The sequence below is a fragment of the Capsicum annuum genome, chromosome 12, assembly GCF_002878395.1.
Source record: "Capsicum annuum cultivar UCD-10X-F1 chromosome 12, UCD10Xv1.1, whole genome shotgun sequence".
In the NCBI taxonomy this organism is placed as follows: Eukaryota; Viridiplantae; Streptophyta; class Magnoliopsida; order Solanales; family Solanaceae; genus Capsicum; species Capsicum annuum.
Window position 1 is genome coordinate 159,981,355 of NC_061122.1, and position 22,368 is coordinate 160,003,722.

A 22,368-nucleotide genomic window follows, 5' to 3' on the forward strand; every position below is an offset into this window, starting at 1 on the left:
TGAGTATTACAATATTATCAGATTTCAAGCATGGTTAGCCACATAACTTCTCATGTAGTCAATAAGCATACCTTCTAGAAGCATTAGTGTCAAGACCCACATTATTAGCAATAGGAGGGATTTCTAGCATAGTTACTAGTTATGTTACTAAACAAGAGTACAACATGAGTAATAGCTTGTCCCAAAGTTTGAAATAATAACTTAATTAATGGAACACATGATAATATAGACATGGGCTAAATTGATAGCATAAACCATAGTTACTTGAAGCATTTATGATAATTTAGTCAACCAACCATATACATCACTTCTAATGTCATTACCATAATATGATTACTCAAATTAGCCAACATGTTTCCAAGGAAACATTTTCTAGGCATGTAGTATCCGTTTAAAGTCTTCAAGAGAACTATGTCAATCCAAGCTTAAGGAGGGTCAAGGACCCCCTTCTAATTCCCTAAATACATTTTATGTCCAACTTCTACCCAAGACTAGGCTAAGGTATCTAAATACATTCTTAGATATATATCAAGCCACCACTAGTCCTAAGGTAAAGGTCTTTTCCAATATTACACCTAATTCAACCATAGTAAGTTACTTCCATTAATGTAAGCACTAGGGTCAACTTACACACAACATGAGTGACAAGGTTACTGACATCCAACTAGAGTGACTAAGGCAATCCTTATGTTAATCATGAGACATGAAATCAAATTCACCAAGATTCAAGTCTTCAACCCAAGCATTTTAATCTATAAGTTCAAGTGACCTAAATGATTAAACTAAAACCAAGTCATACCATTCAATATTCCAACATATAAAACCCATCCCAATCTAATAAGATATCAAAATTATGCTATAGCATAGCTCAATATAACAAAGAACAAGCCTAACCTACCTCAAATTCGAAGAAAGTTCATGAACCGTTAAACCTTTGTTTTTCCTTTCCAAGAAGCTTTTTCAAGGTGCCAAGCTATCAAAAACATAATCTACACATTATAACGAGAATATTGATACCCATATTGCACCATTGTGCATCGAGTCCAAAAATGACACCAAAAATGATTCAACTAAACCTGAGTCATATCATTTAATATTACAACATCTAAAACCTATCCCAATCTCACAAGATATCAAAATTATACTATAACATAGCTTAATATAACAAGGAACAAGCCTAACGTACCTTAAATTTGAAAAAGAGCTCATGAACCACTAAACTTTCTTTTTCTTTCCAAGAAGCTTCTTCAAGGTGCCAAGCTATCAAAATAGGTGAGGGTTAAGCTTATTTGGGGATAAATCAAACCTCCAAGCTATTTGGGGTTTTGGACACAAATTCAAGAAATTTAAGCATAAAATTGAGGGATTCATACCTTAAATCTGTTGTTAATAGCAAAAATGTATGGTAATTAAGCTCCTAAGATACTCCCAAGACTCAATTTGAGTTTAAGACACCATATTAGGGTTCCTTGGTCTCTAAGATGAGTGAAATATGCCTGAAACACAGCCTAAAAGGCCTTTAAATACCCTTAACAGACAAAGAGATATTGAGATCACCATCAATGGACTATAATCATGCTAAGGTGATTACCATCTATGTTTATGCGATTACGGTATCCTCACCTTGCACCAAGTATCAGTTGAAACTTGGAATTTCTTCCAAGTTTTGGCCAATGCTTTGGGATTTATTCGGAATACAATATAGGCAAATGAACTATGTATCCATATTAAATTTGACGTTTTGAACACATTGGCGAAGTTAGATTTTCTGTGCAAGGTCGTTTTGACCAAATATGGGTCCTACACCTAAATTTCTAATTTTTTAACTTTCAGACCAATAGGTTGAAATGAGTTCAGGCGCATTAGGGCATAAACCAAAGGTCTACCTAGCCTAAAATTAATATTTAGGAGATATTGGCACAATCAAAGTTCACATCCGAGATTATTTTACTAAAGTTTTTGCCCGGTGGCCATTTAGAACCAGCAAAGACTTCTAAATTAGGAGTTAACTCTAAGAACCAAATGAACTACTCGGTAATTGAGCTATCAATTCTAGCAAGTCATGAGTGACTTGGGGAAGCTATGGAAAAGCTCTAACGATAAAATTAAGCAATAATATAGAAATGACCTGAAGGGTCATTACAATATCCACTACTAGGGAACTTTTATCCTAAAAAATTATAGATGAGAAAATACCTAAATTCTCAAACAGGTGGGGATATTGGGCCCGTATATCACTCTCAATCTCCCAAGTGGCCTCCTCTACTGGGCGGTGCCTCTACTGAACCTTAACTACAGGAATCTCCCTAGTACGCAACCGTCTTACATCACTCAATAAAATAAGCATAGTCTCTTCTACAAAGGTCAAATGCTCATTTTGCTGAATTGAGTCCCATCTAAGCCCATGAGAAAGATCAAGAATATATCACCACAATATGAAGACATGGAAAACTGGATGAAAAATAGTAAAATCTGGAGGTAAAGCTAACTCATAAGATACCTCACCAACTGCACGGAGAATCTCAAGAGGACCAATATATAGAGGACTGAGCTTACCCTTCCTCCCAAACCTTATCACATCCTTCATGGGCGATACTTTGAAGAATATACAGTAACCAATTTTACCAAATCTCAAGGCACGAAGCCTTCGATCTGTATAGTCCTTCTGCCTATTCTGGGCTGATCTTATCCTATCCTAAATCACCATGACTCTACCCAATGAGTCCTAAAGAAAATTCGTACCATGGGGCCTCACCTTAGAAGTTTAAACCAATCGATTAGGGAACAACATCTCCTACCATACAAAGCCTCAAAAAGTGCCATCTCAATACTCGAATGATAACTATTCTTATGCACAAACTCTACCAAGGCTAAGTGTTGATCCCATTGGCCTCCAAAATCTATAACACAAGCTCAGAGCATATCATCAAGTACCTGAAAAGTCCAGTCGGACTGACCGCCGGTATATGGGTAAAAGGTTGTACTCAAATTCACCAAGGACACAACTCCTCCTAAAATGCTCTTTAAACCTCAAAGTGAACACGAATCCACAGTCTGAAATAATAAAAATGGGCACCCTATTCAAATAGACTATCTCCCGAATATGGATATAGGTTACTCTTTCAGCACTGAATGTAATTTGAATAGGAATAAAATATGCTGACTTCGTCAAACGATCCATAATCACCTAAATACCATCAGAACCACAGAAGGTACGAGGCAAACAATTAATGAAGTCTATAGTAATCTGTTCCCATTTCTATATTAGAATGGGTAACCTATGAGTTAAACCACTAGGACGTTGATACTCGGCCTTTACCTGATGACAACATAGGCAACAAGTTACAAAGTCTGCCATATCTCTCTCATACCACTCCATCAATAATATTGTCTCAAATCTCTATATATATTAGCTGTACCAGGAAAAATAGAATATCTAGAGCTGTGAGCCTCATGCAGTATCAATTGAATCAAATCACTAATCTGAGGAACATAAATAAGGCCATCAAATCTCAAAATACCCTCAAAATCAATAGTGTGCCTCTCGGACTTACCACTCGACACCTGATCATGAAAGGAGAGAATCTTACCATCCTCATCTTGATAATCAAGAACCTACTTAAATAATAAGGACCTTACCTCCAAACTAGACAAAATCCTACTTGGATCTGAGATGTTAAGGTGAACTATCAAATTGGTTAAGTACTGAATATCCCACACCAAAGGCCTCAGAGAAATTGATCTGCAAGCCAATCTACCCATGCTCACTACCTTGCAACTTAAGGTAACAACTACCATATTTGCCTTACCTAAATAATAAAAGATGGAAATATCATAGTCCTTCAGAAACTCCATCCATCTACGATGTCGAACATTTAGCTCTCGTTGGGTCATAAGATGCTGAAGGCTATGATGATCGGTGAAAATCTCACAATACACCCCATACAGATAATGTCTTCAAATCTTAAGCGCAAAAACTACTGCCGCTGATCTTGGGTGTATTTATACATCCAAATGCAAAGATTTATCCATATTAGAATTATTTTATGAGCTAAAATGTGTTATTGTGATTTTGTTTAAGCTATAATTGTATTATTTATAGTTGATGCAGGGTTAAATAGTGATTAAATTGGACGTAATTAGGTGCGTTAATGAGAAGTTAATGGTTGGTGGAAGCATTGGGAGTGATTTTCTAAGCATAAGGATACTGGAAATGGGCTCAAAAAACATAGAACTAAAGACAAGAGCAAGGAAATAGTCAAAGAGTTGGAAAGGAAGGAAAATGAAAAGCTCCACATTGCGAACCTTAGTCCTCACGATAAAGTCTGCATCGCACTAAGGGATTATTATTGGGTGGAAATTTCCATTAAGCCTCCAGGATAGCCCCGCATCACAGAGGCTGGATTATTTCTCATATCATATTCTAGTGAGGGTCCGCTATAGCCCAGGACATGGACCCTAGTTCCCGTGATGAGCTCCACGGCGCGTTTAAGGTCAATTTTCATTCAAATATATCCTACTATAAAAGAAACACTTCAAATCAATTGGGGATACCTTAGCATATGTACAACAAAGGCGAAAAACAATTACAATAGTTCTCTTAAGGTTCTTTGAACTTTCATCTCTCAACATTAGTTTTGGTATGATTAATTATATTTCCTTGATGTTAATTTCGAACATGAGTGGCTAAACACCCTTGTTTAGGGGTTAAGGCCAAGAACATGATTATATTTTGATATTCTTAGAGTGGTCAATGTTGAATTAACTTATGGGTTATTCTTATTCTCTTGTTTCTACTATTTTAATGATTAGCTACCATTAGAATAAATCTATAATTCCTATGTTAACCCGAGAGGAGAATCTTAGCGATAGATCGAAGAGTTTAGGGAGCAAGTTCGTATTCTTCTACATAACGAAAAAGATGAAGTAGTGACTAGGATAGAAATATACCTAGGAGCTTTGTTTGGTTCAATTGCAGGAAGATAACTTAAAGCATCTAAATGGATTATTGCATCATCGCTCAACGATGTAGTTGCAATGTCTATTAGGTAGAAGATTAGACGTTTGGAAGACCATGATTATAACTTAAACCCTGCGAATCAATAACCCAATAATCAACATGACCACGATAAGGATAGAGATTTATAAGATTGTTAATAGGGTCTCAACCCTGGAACTCTCACTCGTACTGTTTACAACTTCGCTTATGTTGCTATTGACATAGTTTGTTATTTATTTATTTAGTAGATTAATTATTAAATTATCATAATCATCTCGATACTCTAAAACACTTGAAAAAATTATTTTCAAAACTGAAGTTAATTAAATTACTAATTGAGTAGCCCCATGGGTATGATATTTGATTCTTTGAATCACTATACTACTTGTACTATCACGTGCACTTATATGTGCGACAGACCGCAACAACCACCAACTCCAAATCATGAGTAGGGTAGTTGCGCTCATGCACCTTAAATTGTCTAAAATCATAAGCAATGACACGACGTTGCTGCATTAAAACATAACCTAGACCAATACCTAAAGCATCATAAAACATGGTGAATTTCTCACCCACAACAGGAATAGGAAACATAGGAGCTAAGTTAAGGAAATCCTTAAGCTTTTCAAAGCTCAACTCACACTCCTCGAACCATCAGAAAGGAACCTCCTTCCAAGTCAATTTAGTAACAGGGGATGAATAATAAAGAAGCCCTCAACAAAGCATCTATAATAATTGGTCAAACTAAATAAAGCTACGAATCTCTGTCGGAGACGCAGGTCTAGACCAATCATGAATCGCCTCTATATTGGTTGGGTCTACCATAATACCATTCTTAGACACCACATGGACAGGGAGTGTCACTGACTCAAGCTAAAACTCACACTTGGAGAACTTGGGAAAAAGCAAATAATCTCTCTAGGTCTAGAGCACGATCTTCAAATTCTGCAGATGCTCCTCACTACTCCTCGAATATAAAAGGATGTCATCAATGAACACAATCACAAAGGAGTCCAAATAAGGCATGAATACTCAGTTCATCAAATCCATGAACGCAGCTGGGGCATAAGTCAACCCAAAGGACATCACTAAGAACTCATAAGACCATAATGGGTCCTAAAAGTCATCTTCGGTATATCCTCAACTCGAATCCTCAACTAATGGTAACTAGACCTCAAATCAATCTTAGAAAACACAGCTGCACCCTAAAGCTGGTCAAACAAATCAACGGTGTAAGGCATAGGATAATAATTCTTCACAGTGACCTTATTAAGCTGTCTGTAATCAATGCATATACATATCAAACCATCCTTTTTCTTTACAAATAATACAAGAGCTCCCCACAAGGACACACTCAAAATTATAAAACCCTTACTAAAAAGGTCCTAAAGTTAAGAAGTTAGCTCCTCAAGCTCGGTAGGAGCCATATAGTAAGGTGTCATAGGAATAGGTTGGGTGCTAGGCTCGAGGTCAATAGCAAACTCAATCTCACGAACAGTGGGGATACCAGGCTGGTCGGTAGGGAACACATCAAGAAACTCACAAATAACAAGCATAGAGTAATGTGATAGACTCTCCACATGAGTATCACAAATATAAGCAAAATAAGACTTGTAATCCTTGAAATAAGTCTCCTAGCACAAATATAAGAGCTAATCCCCATCGGCTTGCGGATAACTGCTCCCTGTCACACAACTAGAGGTACACCAGGCATGGCTAAGGTAATGGTCTTGGAAAAATAATCTATAACTGTATGATAGTAGGATAACCAATCCATGCTCAGAATCAAATCAAAGTCCAGCATATCCAGAATAATAAGATCAATACAAGTATTAACATCACTAACTATCACAACAAATAATCTGAACACTAGATCTACTATTAAAGAATTACCCATGAGAGTAGATACGCGCAAAAGCAAAAATAATAAATCATTGTTCAACTCCAATTGTGGTGTATAATAAGTAGCTATATATATATATGAATAAATGGATCTTGGATCAAATAAAGCAAAAGCCGACTTACAGCACGCAAAAATTATACCTGTAACTACAACATCCAAAGTTTCAGCCTTGGGTCTAGCAGGTAATGCATATAACTAACCACACCAGCCACCTGGCTGGGCACCTGACCAACGTCCTATCTTGCCTTCCTGAGAACCACCTCGAGCACCTTGGTAACCACCCCTTTGACCATGAGAACCACCTCTACTGGAGGGATGAACTACTTTAATAGGGGAAACACCCTGGGTTGAAACAATTATTACCCTACGACTAGGGCAATCCCACGAATAATGATCGAGAAGTACATAAGTAAAATAGGAAATCTGAGAAAAATCAGAACCAATAGATCCAGCTAACCCAGAATAACCTCTATGTCTAGACTAACCCATAGATAAACCTTTCGAAGACTGGTCACCGCCCTTACTAGGGTGACTACTGGCACTAAACTGACCTCCATTAGTAATCTAAAGAGCTACCTAAACTAGTCAACTAGGTTGAATCTGAGGCTAGAAATATAGACGCGGAGAATACCCAACATGAGAAATACTACCACTGAATTGGGAACTACTACAAATCCCATTGTATCTGCCCTGAAATCTAGGCCTCTTATCATGACCTTCACAATGTGTCTCATCCATCACCATAGTTTGGTCCAAAACCTCTACAAAAGTCCTACCTGTAGCAACTAAGGTCTGAGTAGCCATACAAATGGGGAGTCTCAATCCTCTAACAAAGTAGTGAACCCTCTCATACTCTTTGTCCAAAATAGAATTCACATGCATGGCCAACTCATGGAAATGGGTCTCATACTCAGCAAATGTCATGGAGCCCTGCTCCAATATGGAGAACTATTCTCCTAATCAATCTCTAAGACTACGCGACATATAGTTCTCTAAGAATATCCTGGAGAACTGAGTCCAAGATAAGGGAGACGATACAGCTAGTCTAGAATCCATAAAAAATCCTCACCAATGATGAACAGAAAAATTCAACTGAAATATGGTGCAATCCTCACCACAAGTCTCAACAAGGCCTAAGCCATGAAGCCTACCCTCACAAGTAATAAGAAAATCAAATACATCCTTTCTTGGGGCACCAGAAAACCTAGGAGGAGCTAACCTCAAGAATATACCCAACATCTTTTGCTCCTCAAAAAACATAGCCGGCTGGGTTACAACTAGCCGAGCAGCTACCGACTAAACAACTTTTGGCATAGGGGAACCTTAATTCTAGGATCCGCAGCTACAAGATGTGCACCCACCTCAATAGAACTCTGGTCAGCAAACTATGCACGATCAGATGACACACCACCAATAATCCCCAAAAATTGAATCAAGGCATCTCTAAGCAATGAAAAAGGAATAAAACCTAGTAAAGCTTAAGTTGGTCCTTAGCCCATTGCTGGCTATGGTAAAACAATCTCTATCTCATGTGTAGGAATAGAGTTTGGGGAAGGCGACATATCCTGGGTCCTAGTCCCTAGATAGGGACACATCACAAGGCTGTCCTCGACCTCTAGGTTATCTACAAACAAGGGTAGGATCCCCGAGCTTAATCGCAGGACCCTCATTTTGTGTAGAGGTAACACGTGTCTAGACCGTGTACAAAAGAGCAAAGTCAAGCTTCTCAAAGATAGGACATAGACGTCAATGTTCTGATTCGTAGGACTCTACTAGACTCTTGATTTTGTACCAACAATACTGGTGAAACATAGGTTCTTATACCAATTTGTCGCAACCCGATTTACATATCATGATAGCACCTACTAAATCCTGCCAGTAAGTAAATCAATACCATAACCCAGAGCTAACATAATGGGTTAATTCGTAAGGAAATGCCAAAATAGTCCAAATTCAATGAACACAAGTTAAAATATAAACAAAGTGTTCTAACATAGATAAACAGTAACCATAAGATACCAATCCCACGACCTGATAAAACTAGTATAAGAGCATCTAATGTTAATAATACAACCCAAAAGACTTAAATTATAGTAAATACATCTATCTCAAACACTAAAGAATGGACGTAAAAGATAGATGGAAAATGGGCGACTCAGACTCTATGAGCTCACCCTATCTCCAAAAGATCAACCTCACATGAACTTGAATCAACAGCGACAATTAGTACTCAAATCTACACCAAAAAGATATAGAATCTTAGTATGAGTACCAAAATAATGGGTACTCAGTAGGCATCATCGGTCGACTGAGCTAAGTCATGATATAAAGATGATATAATGCGAGATAATCCTAAGTAAGTCAAGGTACAGAATCAAACCTGAATCATCTCCATCATCATTATATGTAATAAGTAAATCAAAATAATAGTGTAACAGATGACATCAACAAATACCAATATCACCGTGCATAAAAACTAGACAATTTGGAACCATAATACACCACATAATATACAAATAAGCAACCATCAGTAATAAGTTGGCACCCATATGCCAACTGGTGCATAAAATAAAGAAATCATCACCGCATCCTATACTACGGGAGAGTACACCCAAGAGAGATAATAATAAGGCATTTAACCAATAACGTATCCAAGTCTCATCATTATTCAATTGTATATCAGATTTATCATTAATCGATTATTTTATTGAACCTTCACTTGTTGCCAACATTGAACACATCACCATATTCCATAAAACTACCATTATTAGCTACTAATCCACGACACCCATTAGCCACTATTTATTAGCTAAGAAAGGATCATTAACAAGTCTGTTAGATTCCAAGCCATTAGATAATAAAATTATTTATTAGAAAACTATTCACCACATAGCCATTTTAATTGTCAACATTACTTATTTAGCCAATAATTATCACTAATATTACTCACTAAGTGAATCCTCATTTTATAACTAATTTCTCACTTACCAACTATTCTTGATTAATCATGTAGACAATATCCATCACTAATCTTTGGTTGTCATTAATCATTAACTACAACACTTAAAATGCATTTAACACTAGTGGACTACAACTAGTGTCCAAATATCAACAACCTACCCAAATTATACATAAATGAGTGCATATAGATATGAACATACAATTGCCATACATAAGGATAGCCCAACACGAACCGGTAGATGTACACATAGGCACATCAATAATCATTCTCCGGTCTTATCGGGCACATCATCATAGTCACACTCTGGCCTTGTCGGGCATCAGTATCATCATCATAACTTCCTCTGGCCCTATAGGGTATCAACATTATCATCTCAAATTTCTTCGACCTTGCTGAGTATCAATATTATCATTAAAAACTCCTCTGACCTTGTCGGGTATTGATATCATCACAATATGAAATTCAATATTGATATTAAAGAACAAGCCCCACAAGATCTAAAATAAATAACAACCCCCACGAGGGCTAAAGTAAATGACAAGCCCCATGAGGGATAAAGTAAAAAAACATAAGGGAAAAGTAAAGAAGAGCATACCTCCAATACTCAATATTCATCTTCCATGTAAATTTATCAATATATATATGTGACATACAATTATCTTTGGGTTTCAAGCTAAATTAGCCACATAACTTCTCATGTAGTCAATAAGCATGCCTTCTCAAAGCATTAGTGTTTGATAACACCTAAGGTACACCTTCACTTCGAAGGCTATGCGGTCACTGTCAAATATAGTAATCCAACAAAGGTTGGGGTCGAATCCCAAGGGAATACGTAGAATCATGTCTCTCAACTATTGTCATCAATGGGCAAAATTGGAAAAGTAAATGGGGAGTTTTGAGTAGCAATATCAAACTTGTGGTAATTATCAACTTTGATTGTAATCAATCGTAGGTGAACACTAGGATTGTCTTCCCCCTGGCTTCTAATTTCCGTAGGATTATCGTGCTATGTTGGACAAACCCGATACCTTGCATGCAAAATCGATAAGTTATGTATCATCTAAATTCTTTTGGTCGAGCAAACAAATTTCACCCTTTATCTTTTGAGTCTCAGGATGTCGCCTTACTAACCTTATCTTGATCCCAGTTAACTATTACCTTTTAAGTCTCTAGTTATTAGATAAATGCTAACCATTTTACTTAGATTACCTAGTAGCATAGATCAACAGTTAAATAGCAAATTACTATTGTCATTATCTTTTCCTAGTTACTGCTCTTTTTTTAGAGTAAGTAGCAATAATCTAGACGGAATCCTACTATTTGCAACTGCTAAGATAACTATTAGAGTAAATATAATACTATGTATGCATGGGTATCAGTTCAAACAATAATAACACTCCCCCTACTTCATCAATCCTCCAGGATATCCACAACCCTAGCTAAGGATTTTTAGCCGCTCATGCTTTTGAAGTAATCAACAATATTCATGATTGAAATGATAAGATGAACTCACAATAATCACAAGAGATTAATAAAAGAGAATTCCAAGACCAAAATTGAATCTCGGAATCAAAATATGTTTTTAAGTATTAAGAGTTTGTAAGTTCTACTAAAAAACACATAAGGGGTATTTATAGTACATGAGGAAACCCTAAATCCAAAGGCCAAATAAAATATGATCAAAAAGGGTTGGTGCCTACATGTGGTCTCTATATGCGGCTTATCCTTGGGCATATGTGGTACACGCAGCCTAAGGCTTGGTGCATGTGGAGACCGCATATGCTCATACCAAAAATTCCTGCAGGTTTGCTCTTGGGATTTTGGTCTTCTGACATATGCTTAGCTCATATGTGATCCACATGTGCTATATACGGTCTGCATATTGACCTAGGTAGGTGTTGGAAGCCCGTTTTAGCTTTTTTTCAATTCCCGCACATGTTTTGGTCACGAACAATTCAAAAAGTGTCACAAACACCTATACTTGATCAAATAAGTATCCAAAAACACAGTGTTTCATATTTTTTATGAACTTAGCCTCCAAAACCTGGTTTCCTATAAAACATACTCAAAATGCATCATATCTAACAAAAAATCCTTAAAAACTTGCTTATTTCATAGTTTTAAGCATCGAAAATGCTATATTTCTATAAAATATCAACACCCTCAACCTAGAACATTTACATATCCTCAGGCAACAAAACACAACAAAATAAAACAAAACAAGACACGACACTTAATTAGGAGAATCAAATATATTCAAGAGAGTCAATCAATACTTTAAGCTCAAATTATAACACACCCTCCTAACTCAATTTTAAAAAATCAACTGTGTATAAACATGAAGCACAACAATGTGACACAATGCGATCAAGGTATGACATTACATTAGTAATAAACAATCCTGTATATGTAAAATTTACACTACCCAAACAAGTAAATATCTAGTAATATCACTCATGTGCTCTCACAACAAAGATGTCTCACTCATTCATATGAAATGATCCATGTCAATGCATGTATAGTCAAGAAACACATACTCAGAAGAGAAGTTCCAATCAGTGTGCATCAAATACCATTGGTTTTCCCTTATTTTCGTTACCTTAATTTTCAGATAGTCAAGTTAGGATCACTATAGGACTTTTGTTTTAGCTTGTAATGTAGGATTCGGGGCTGGTATGGTACATATGGACATATCAAGTGACCAAGCCTCCTTGGCGCTACACTTACCTTGGGGTCTCACACTAGCCAATTCTTTTTTATTCCACCCTTATTTCTCTTTTTTTATTCTTTATTGCACATTCAGGTTGGGTGTGGTCTGTTATTTTTTTTTTCACTTTTTCATAATTTTCTTTTCTTTCTTTTTTTTCTTTTTTTTCTTTTTCTTTTACTATCACACCCATCCTTACTAAATTTCTCCCTTACTTCACCCTTCTACATACCCATTTTACACTACGTACCCCTATGATAGCCACCCTTAACTTAGTGCCTGAGCTAAGGTGCACAATGTCTAAGGAGGACTATAAGACCCCATAAATTTCTCTCATAGTATGAGCCTTAGAGTGTGTCAAGTGAACCATTAATCCATTTTGAAAAGGTTGAGAAGTGCCTTCTCAAGTGAGAAATATTTTAAACCATGTAGAATTTCCCTAATATCGACTTTTTTTATGTATAGAATTGAATAAGATTTCCATCAATACCAATTTTGTCAAAATCCAGCATCAGATGAGAAAGTTACAGTCGTCTTACAGATAGCAGTCAAAACCGCCCAGGCGCGACGGCCGGGCTGACGGACCATTGAGCTTGGGATGGACAGTCGCCCTGCCTGTCTCAACCAAGGTAGTAACTCTCTTTTTAGGCCCAAGTGCGATGGCCAGGATGATGGACCGTCGAGGCTGTGATGGACCTTCGCTGAGATCGTTGCACTGAGGCAGTATGACCTCATCTTGGCCAATGTGCGACAGACTGTCAAGTTTGAGATAGACCATCACTGAGACCGTCGCATTGAGGTAGTGTGTTCTTTTTCTGACTGTTGTGCAACGGATGATCCGACGAACCATCAGACTGAGCGATGGACCATCACTTCGATCACCGTAGACCCCATTCAACATTTTTAACTTATTTTTAAAAGGGCTTTTTGGTTTTTTACCAGTCTTTTCAACCCCTATTTATATCCAATCAAGGCTCACAATTTCATTCTTCATCTTTAACATCAAAAACTAGGGTTTCTATAAAATCAAAACCCTTCTTTCTTCTTCAAGAAAAATCAAGAGAAATCAAGAAATCAAGAATCTCTCCAAGTGCTTTTAAGAAAAAGTTTCTTTAAGGTATGTAGATATTGATTCTTGGATCTCTTTCATCCAAGAAGCTCAAGATCCCTTTTTCAAAAATTCAAAGCTTTTATGTTTATGAGTTTTCATGATTCATGTGAGTTGAAATTGATGTTCATGCTATGATTGAGTTGTGATTCATATTTGTTTACAAGGTTTTTAAGATTTGATCCTAGTATGTGATATTTATGTGATGTTCATGATAAACCCTCTTCAAGTTGGTTGTTAAGTAATGTGTTCATGTCAATTAAGTGAAGAAAATTATTGAATAAGCAAAGCATGCTCCCCATATGTTTGATAAAATGCTTATGTGAAGGAATTAGAGCCATTATAGCATGTTGACTAGAAATCCCTAATTGTGTACAAGCCCATGCATGTCAAGTGTTTGTTGAAAAGCCTTAGTGAATAAATTGTGACATGATAGCATGAAATTCTTTAATTATGTGCTCTTTGATACATGCTAAGACTTTAATACATGCCAAGTGTTTGATGCAAGACCTTGTTGAATGGAGTATGATCCAATAGCATGTCCCCTTATGTTATTACACATTTATGATTCCAAAATGCTTGAAGTGACGCCTTAGTGATTGTGATGGTGAATGAATGTCCATGGTCTTGATAATTCAAGAATGTTTATGCTTTAATTTTATGTTATCGAGTTTTTGGGGGTATTTATACTCAATAATTTAGCTGTAGTCTAGAGCCCGTGTCAATTTTCCCGATAATCTCAGTCAAGCTACGACTTCCAAAACTCAGTGAGTTATAGAACTCTGTACTCTTAAATAGATACAGAACTTAAGTGATCTTTGTAATTGCCGTAATCTTAGTATCGCTAGTAATCTAGCCTCAGTTCTATTCCTAGCTCAGATCTATTAGTATTCAAGTGTTCAGTTCTAACCTCTGTAGTAATAGAGTACTCTATTCAAAGCTCAGTGTCATTCAATCAAATAACGAGATTCAATAGTATTCCATTAGATACGAAACCAAGTGAATTTAGCTTAACTCAGTCAAACCATTTCTAAAAGCATGATCAGTATCAGATTTAGCTTAGTTTGTGTTCAGTTAAGAATCAATTTAGAGTCTTTCAGTTGGGAGTAGAAGCTAGCTCTGAGTGAGGGCAGGGATGGCGTCTCTCCATCAGAGAGGTAGAGTCATTAGGAGCAATCCCTAAACTCCAAAACTGTGTATCCAGCAAAGGATGCAGAAGTCATCCATCAGGAAAGGATAGTCACCTGTCAGATAGGCTTGACTATTATATGCCTTAGGCTTGAATTCCTACAAGGGTCACCCGTCAGATAGGCTTGACCAGAGAGATCTTTACCCGTGGCATGGTATTAACACCCTTCTTGCTGGTGTTACAGGTTAGACCTTACCAGTTGAGATTTGGGACATGTTGGTTAAGTGACTACTTCCTACAGTTACAGTTTTAGTATCAATCTTCAAAAATCAAGACTATCAGATACAGTTATCTATCTCAGTGAGGAACTCAGATAGTTCCATTGATTCATGGACCACCTTTTAGATAGGCTTAGTCCCATATAAAGTTACTCATTATTAGATCTAGAGATCATCCATTGGATAGGCTTGATCTCAGTCTCATATTTAGTTGAGTAGTCTCATTATTAGATCCTGAGATCATCCATCAGATAGGCTTGATCTCAGTCTCATATTCAGTTGAGTAATATCATTTTCAAATCCTAAGATCACCCATCAGATAGGCTTCATCTTAGGCTCATATTCAATTGAGTAATCTCATTATCAGATCCTAAGATCACCCGTTAGATAGGCTTCATCTCATCTCATATTTAGTTGAGTAATCTCATTATCAGATCCTAAGATCACCCATCAGATAGGCTTGATCTCAGTCTTATATTTAGTTGAGTAATCTCATTATCAGATCTCGAGATCAACCGTCAGATAGGCTTGATCTCAGTCTCATATTCAGTTGAGTAATCTCATTATCAGATCTCGAGATCACTCGTTAGATAGTCTTGATCTCATTCTCATATTCAATTGAGTAATCACATTATCAGATCCTAAGATCACCCATCAGATAGGCTTGATCTCAGTATCAGATTCCGTTGAGTATTCTTGTTGTCAAATCTAGAGATCACCCGTCAGATAGGCTTGATCTCAATCTCAGATTCAGTTGAGTATTCTTGTTGTTAGATTCAGACATGATCGTTTCTTGTTATTGATAGTAGATTTTGGAATCATCCGTTAGAGAGGTTTGATCTCTAATGCAGTCAATCAAGAGTAGAAAGCTCAGAATTTAATCATTGATATAAGTAGATTCAGTTAATCAATTTCAGTATCATCAGTTTTTGAGATCACTCGCTCGATAAGATCGATCTCAACTCTAGTACTCAGTTATCAGTATCAGATAATTTAGTGTTCAGTATCTCAAGAACTAGTAGTGAGTTCTGATGGTAGTAAAGTAGTATCCAAGTTTATGTATTTCAAGTCATGGTGATTTCAGTTATGGTTCACGAATTCATGCATGTGTTCCTCATTCAGTACTCTCATAATTATTCAGTTAAGTAATTGTTCATGCATAAGCCCTTGTATTTAGCCTTACCTCATCGTCATACTTGGTATATTCCCATACTGATGCATTTGCGCTATGGTGTTTTATTTGATACCATAGATTCAAAGGCATGAGATCCAGAGTACCCTTAGTAGCTCAGTCCCAGTCAGCAGCAATAGACATATCAGTAAGTCCTCTTTAGTTGAGGATGATCCTTATTTTATTATCGTATTAGACATAGTGTATTTTCATTAGATGGAGTTAGTTGGGGACATGTCCCATCATCTCCATAATTTAGACAGTTTAGAGGCTTTACGGATAGATGTATCAGTATTCAATTTTCAATTTTGAGTATTTTTAGATGTTTTGAACCTTATGGCCAATTTTCATATTTATTATCTATATATGCAGTGTTCAGGTTCAGATATCAGTAGAGGGTTGGCTTGTGGTCCTTCAGGATCATGAGCACCGTGTGATGTTTCGATTCTAGAAAATTGGGTCGCTTCAAGGATCAAGGCCAAAATAGGTTCATTGTAATATAAATATAAAGGTGAATAGGTAAAATAAAAAGATAGACTATAAGGCTCAAAACAGGGATCAAGGGATACTATTTCACATAGGGAAGATCATTTAGGCTAAACATAGACAAAAATAAAAAATAGTCTATGATCCTTTCCTAACCAACTATCCTACAACCTAGGAAATACTAATGAGACAAGTTCTGAATTTAACACACAAAGGGAACTAAGTAGCATCTCACACAAACATGTAACAGAGTCAATATCACAAATTACTACCTATTCAGCTCATATATTTATTAGCAAGTGATTATCATGTCCCTAATCCTAATGTCATAACAAGATCCATAATGTTCACATATATATACATTTACAAAGTTCTAAAACACAAATTTTAGAGGGGTATCATCTTTTTCAAAAATTAATAAACAACATGAAAACTCAGTTACATACTTAAAAATCTTCTAATTACACAAAAACACAACATAATACGAAAGAAACCACTATACAACACAAATTAACCTAGACATTTCTATTCTACAACTATACCATGACCGACAAAAAAAGAAGCACAACAATAAAAACCCGCAGCGACTATGCTATACCCCACCCCCAACTAAAAACTACACTCTATCCTCAATACATGAAAATAATATAAAACAAAGAGAATGATGACATACCTGGGACACACTAAGTGTTTATGTCATGAGTATCCCAAGATAGGGGCATATTAGCTGGCGAAAGTGGTGGTGGTAGAGGTCCACTACTAAAATATGCACCTACTGCTATTGCATCAGTCCTCTACCTCTTAATAAATACAAAATCCATCGAATTATGTCTATCCTTTTTAACGCCCTAGTTATATGGCAAATTGAATCCTACAAGTCTCTTATGTGACCTCTCTTGGCCTAAACTATCGGGACCTTCTCATCATTCTACATGGAGAAATCAAAATATCTAGGTATGTGCAGAGGTGATATCTGGACCAATGAGGGTATAACTAAGGGAATGGATGCCACATAACTCTCTATGAGAGAACGTACCTCTGGTCATAATATATCCATTACCTTTCTCATTTGGGTTAGATCCAACACCTATGTCTCTGTAAATTAGGTTATAATCCATCTCTCAAACTTATCAAGACATGCCTATAAGTAAGCACATAGCTTAGACAGGGCATCTCTTTGTGCGACCTCCTTCATAAATATAGTCTGAACCCCTGAATGCATCTGATCATATAAAGTAGTTATCTTGGTTTCAATAACCCTCTCTAATATAAGTACGACCACGAGGATGGATGAGAATGAGTGCGTATTGAATTTGTCCAAGGAAGTGCATAAGTGAAGTGTGAAAGAGGGCCTAAATGCACTTAAAATAGCCCCTAAGATACACTTGATGGGCACCTCACCCTTGAGGGGTATTGTGGTTATTTTATATTCTATTTTTCAATACACTATATAGAACCTCTTAGGGTTTTTAGTCTTAGATGTTTATTGATATTGAAAGTTGTAAGAAGAATATTTCTTTCTTGTAAGAAAGGCCTATGGCCGAAACATTGTAACTAGGATTTCCAACTTGAGTGTAGAAACATTTGTGATGGATTAATACTTGGAACGTTGGGTGCTAGAGGAGGTTAAGGTCTCTCTTGTGCTCACTGAAGAGATAGGTATTTATAATGTATAGTGTTAAGGGTCAAAGAGTGGAATAGGCTCTTGGGTTCTTAATATTATACCTTCACTTTGTCTATCTATCTATAGTCTAGTCAAAACCATGTGTTGTTGTTACCATTGTGTTATTGTTCATCTTATTCTCCATCTTGTTATCTTGATACTCTCTTTGTTCTTGGTTGAAAATTGTGTTTTTGTTGTGTATTGTCCAATATTTTTACTTGTATTTGTTGTCTCTAAGTATCAGTTTTGTTCCTCACTAACACATTGAATCTATATCTTAGATTTGAGGTTAAAATATTGATGTTGTTAATGTGAACAAAGTGTGGCCGATTGTTGTTGGTATTGTTGTTGCGGGTTCAAGACTTGAATGTGTGATATGTTGTTGGTTTAAGTTTTGAACGTGTATTATGGATATTGTGTTGTGGAATTTATGCTTGGGAAGTTGTTGTTGTTGTTTGGGAGCTCCAACTTGAACCTTAGAACTTCAAGACTCAAAGTTTGTGTTCTTGGTGTTCTTCACCATCTCCATATATTATTGACAAAAAAAGTGGTTGTTGATCTTAGAAGTTGAAGAAAAAAAGTGTGTATTATGTTAGTCTTGCAAGACATAGATCCAAGTTTCAAGGTGTAGTACTTGTGACTCAAAGACTTTTCCTACACACTAAAGACTTTACATCACTTCTCAACCACTTTCCCATGAAACAAGGGTCCATGTTTTAAGGAAAAGTACTACAAAAGTCAACTCTTGAGATGTGAAACTTGAAAAAAAGGCTCCAAGACTTATTATTCCCTCCTTAAAACAAATTCCAACAATCCAAATTAAAATTGGTCAAGACTTGGACTTTGGAAAATAAAATTTGTAGAAACCGTAACCACTACGTGGCTGCCACGTGATCAAGTTACTGTTCATGCATCAAATTTTGGCTCAAATTTCAGATTTTCTTAGTTTCTTTTTATTATTCAGTAGTTTTGTTTGTTGGTTCCAATACTAATTGGCAAACTAGTACTCATCAACTAGATTGTTAGTTAGTTTTTATGTTCGTTCATTCGTATTTAGCGTTTGTTGTGTGCTTTTTTTTCTCATTTGTGAATTCGTTATGTCTTGTTGGTTTAAGTCTGTAAACAATTTTTCTTTTCAGTCAACTCAAATAAAAATCTATTCCGGCAAAGATGGACTTGTCTCTCAATCACTCACGAAGTACTAGCCGACTTTCAACACTTGTGAAACCAAGTGTGAGGTAAAACCAAGCGTGAGAGTGTGGTGAGGCATTTTGAACTAACAAATTTGTTTTGTTGTTTTTTGTTGTCCTTTGCTTTAGGTACCATAGCTTTCACTAATCTCGATGCCCCATTTGATCGCATCAATGATGATATTAATGAAATGAAATAGCACGTGGAAAGGCTACGCCAATTGTTACCTAAACCTATCCGACAAAATCCAACTTCCCTTGTCCAAACCCTTCTTCCAAGGGCTTCCCGAAGGAAGAGGTGGGCTGCCCCAACCCACACCAAGGTAAAGAGGAGATTGAAACATCTTTGGTACTTGATAGTGAACTTATAGAGAGTGAAGCACTTGCTAGTTCCAAATCTGTTTGTGAAATAAATCATGCTCTCTTTAGGTTTAATGTTTTGTTTGAAGATGATATAAACACTTCTAATGAACCTAGTGGTGAAAATGATGGTATAACTTCCCTTGAAGGCTATAGCCGATATGCTAACCCACTATGGTGTGACAATATTCCTCCTAAAGATGGAAATCTCTTCTTAGAAGATGATAGTACTCTTATGGGCAAGGAATGTGCAGTCTAGGAAATGAGTACTCTTGGTAGTACTCTTGGTGTTCATAATGATCAATTTACTCTTAAATGTATTTCACTACTTGAGCATGTGAATGAAGTGCTTAAAAATTCACAAGTTAGTGATGGTGTCTATAGAATTGATCTTGATAATGCGCATGACTCTTTGAACATATTGTGTGGTAAAAGCATTGCGATTAGTTTTGTTCATAGAGATCATGTGTATGAAAATGTTTTTGTGTATGAATGTGGGAGTGATATCCTAGGGGAAGGAAGGGCTAGCCTCGGCTTAGGCCCTCGGCTAATTCTTCCGTTTGATCCCGGTACTATCTTAGGGTGGGAAAGAATGACTAACGACCTATTTTCCTTTTGTCTTGATGCTTTTCTGAGCCACTTCCTTTGTAGCAATTGTACTAATCTTTTCATGATTAAAACAATGGACCCGTGGCTATACTTCCAATTTGTCCCACCTCGGTATGGCATATTGATATGTTATCTTTGCTAACCCTAACCACGCATATCATGAGGATGTATTCTTGTTGTCTTCTCTTGATTTGTAAATTATGGATTTGAGGTTGAATCCTTTTTAAGAAGGGGAGGATGATACAAGTACGACCACGAGGATGGACAAGAACGGGTGCGTATTGAATCTGTCCAAGGAAGTGCACAAGTAAAGTGTGAAAGAGGGCCTAAATGCACTAAAAATAGCCCCTAAGTTACACTTCATGGGCACCTCACCCTTGAGGGGTATTGTGGTTATTTTATATTCTATTTTGTAATACACTATACATAGAACCTCTTAGGGTTTTTAGTCTTAGATGTTTATTGATATTAAAAGTTGTAAGAAGAACATTTCTCTCTTGTGAGAAAGGCCTATGTTTAACTAGGATTTCCAACTTAGGTGTGGAATCATTCGTGTTAGATTTATGCTTGGAACGTTAAGTGCTAGAGGAGGTTGAGGTCTCTCTTGTGCTCACTGAAGAGATAGGTATCTGTAGTGTGTAGTGTTAAGGGTCCAAGAGTGGAATAGGCTCTTGGGTTCTTAAGATTATACCTTCACTTTGTCTATCTATGTATCTATCTATCTATCTTTACATTTCTTATACTCTTTGTTGTTGTTCTAGTCAAAACCGTGTGTTGTTGTTTCCATTATGTTATTGTTCATATTGTTCTTCATCTTGTTATCTTGATACTCTCTTTGTTAGTTTGTGGTGGCTGTTTTGGTGTCAAATACACCATTGTTATCTCGTATTATTGTTGTTTTAGTGAATTCGAGAGTGGTCTCCAAAAAGGTCCTCGGATCCTTAAGATTAGTGGACTGATTTGGAGTGTGTTTTCGTGCTTCCATTGTCTTTCTCGTATCACCCTCTGAATGTCCACTAAGCTCTACAAGAACTCTCGAGATATAGTAATCATACCTATAGCAGGAGCTGTAATGGATGGGCGAGTAGGCTCTGAAAAAATTCCAACCGACTCTGAGGTCGAAGTCAAGGCTGATGAAGAAGTGGTTAGTGTCCCCTTACCCTGAGTACTCAATATGAGGCCTCTCTCTGCTCCTTTATATCAAGATCGATACTAATTCCTACATCGCCTCCATGTACATCACCAGGCTCTATGGAAATTGATGGACCCTTAATCTTGGCTCGAGGTACTACGGCAGGCTCACTAGATCACTTGGAAAGGTCTGGACATGAAAGATCCTTCATACTCTTCATCTGTATAGTTGTTGTCGCATGTACTCTCTCATATAATCCCGGTACCGTAGGTACATAGGATTTATCAAATAATCTTTGAATCAGGCAAAGAATGGGGAGATTCATTGTCTCCCCAAATGCTCTATCATAGATCTCATGTCAGAGGATGGCTGTAAAATCAATAGCATATCCAACCATCATACTAGTAACCAGGGCTGCTCCTTCCTAAGTCAATTCATTATCTGAAGCAGTAGTAAACAGTCGATATAGGATGAACAACCACTAAAACTTGTATCAAATATCAATTAACCCTTCTTTATCACACCATGACCCTTGATCTATGGGATCTCATCACCTAAAGGTGAAATATAGCTAGCTATCCACATAGCCATCTCAACTCTCTCTTATCTATGCTCGACCTCCCATCCAATATGTTTATCAATTATGACTCTCTATCTGTAGTCATACTTTG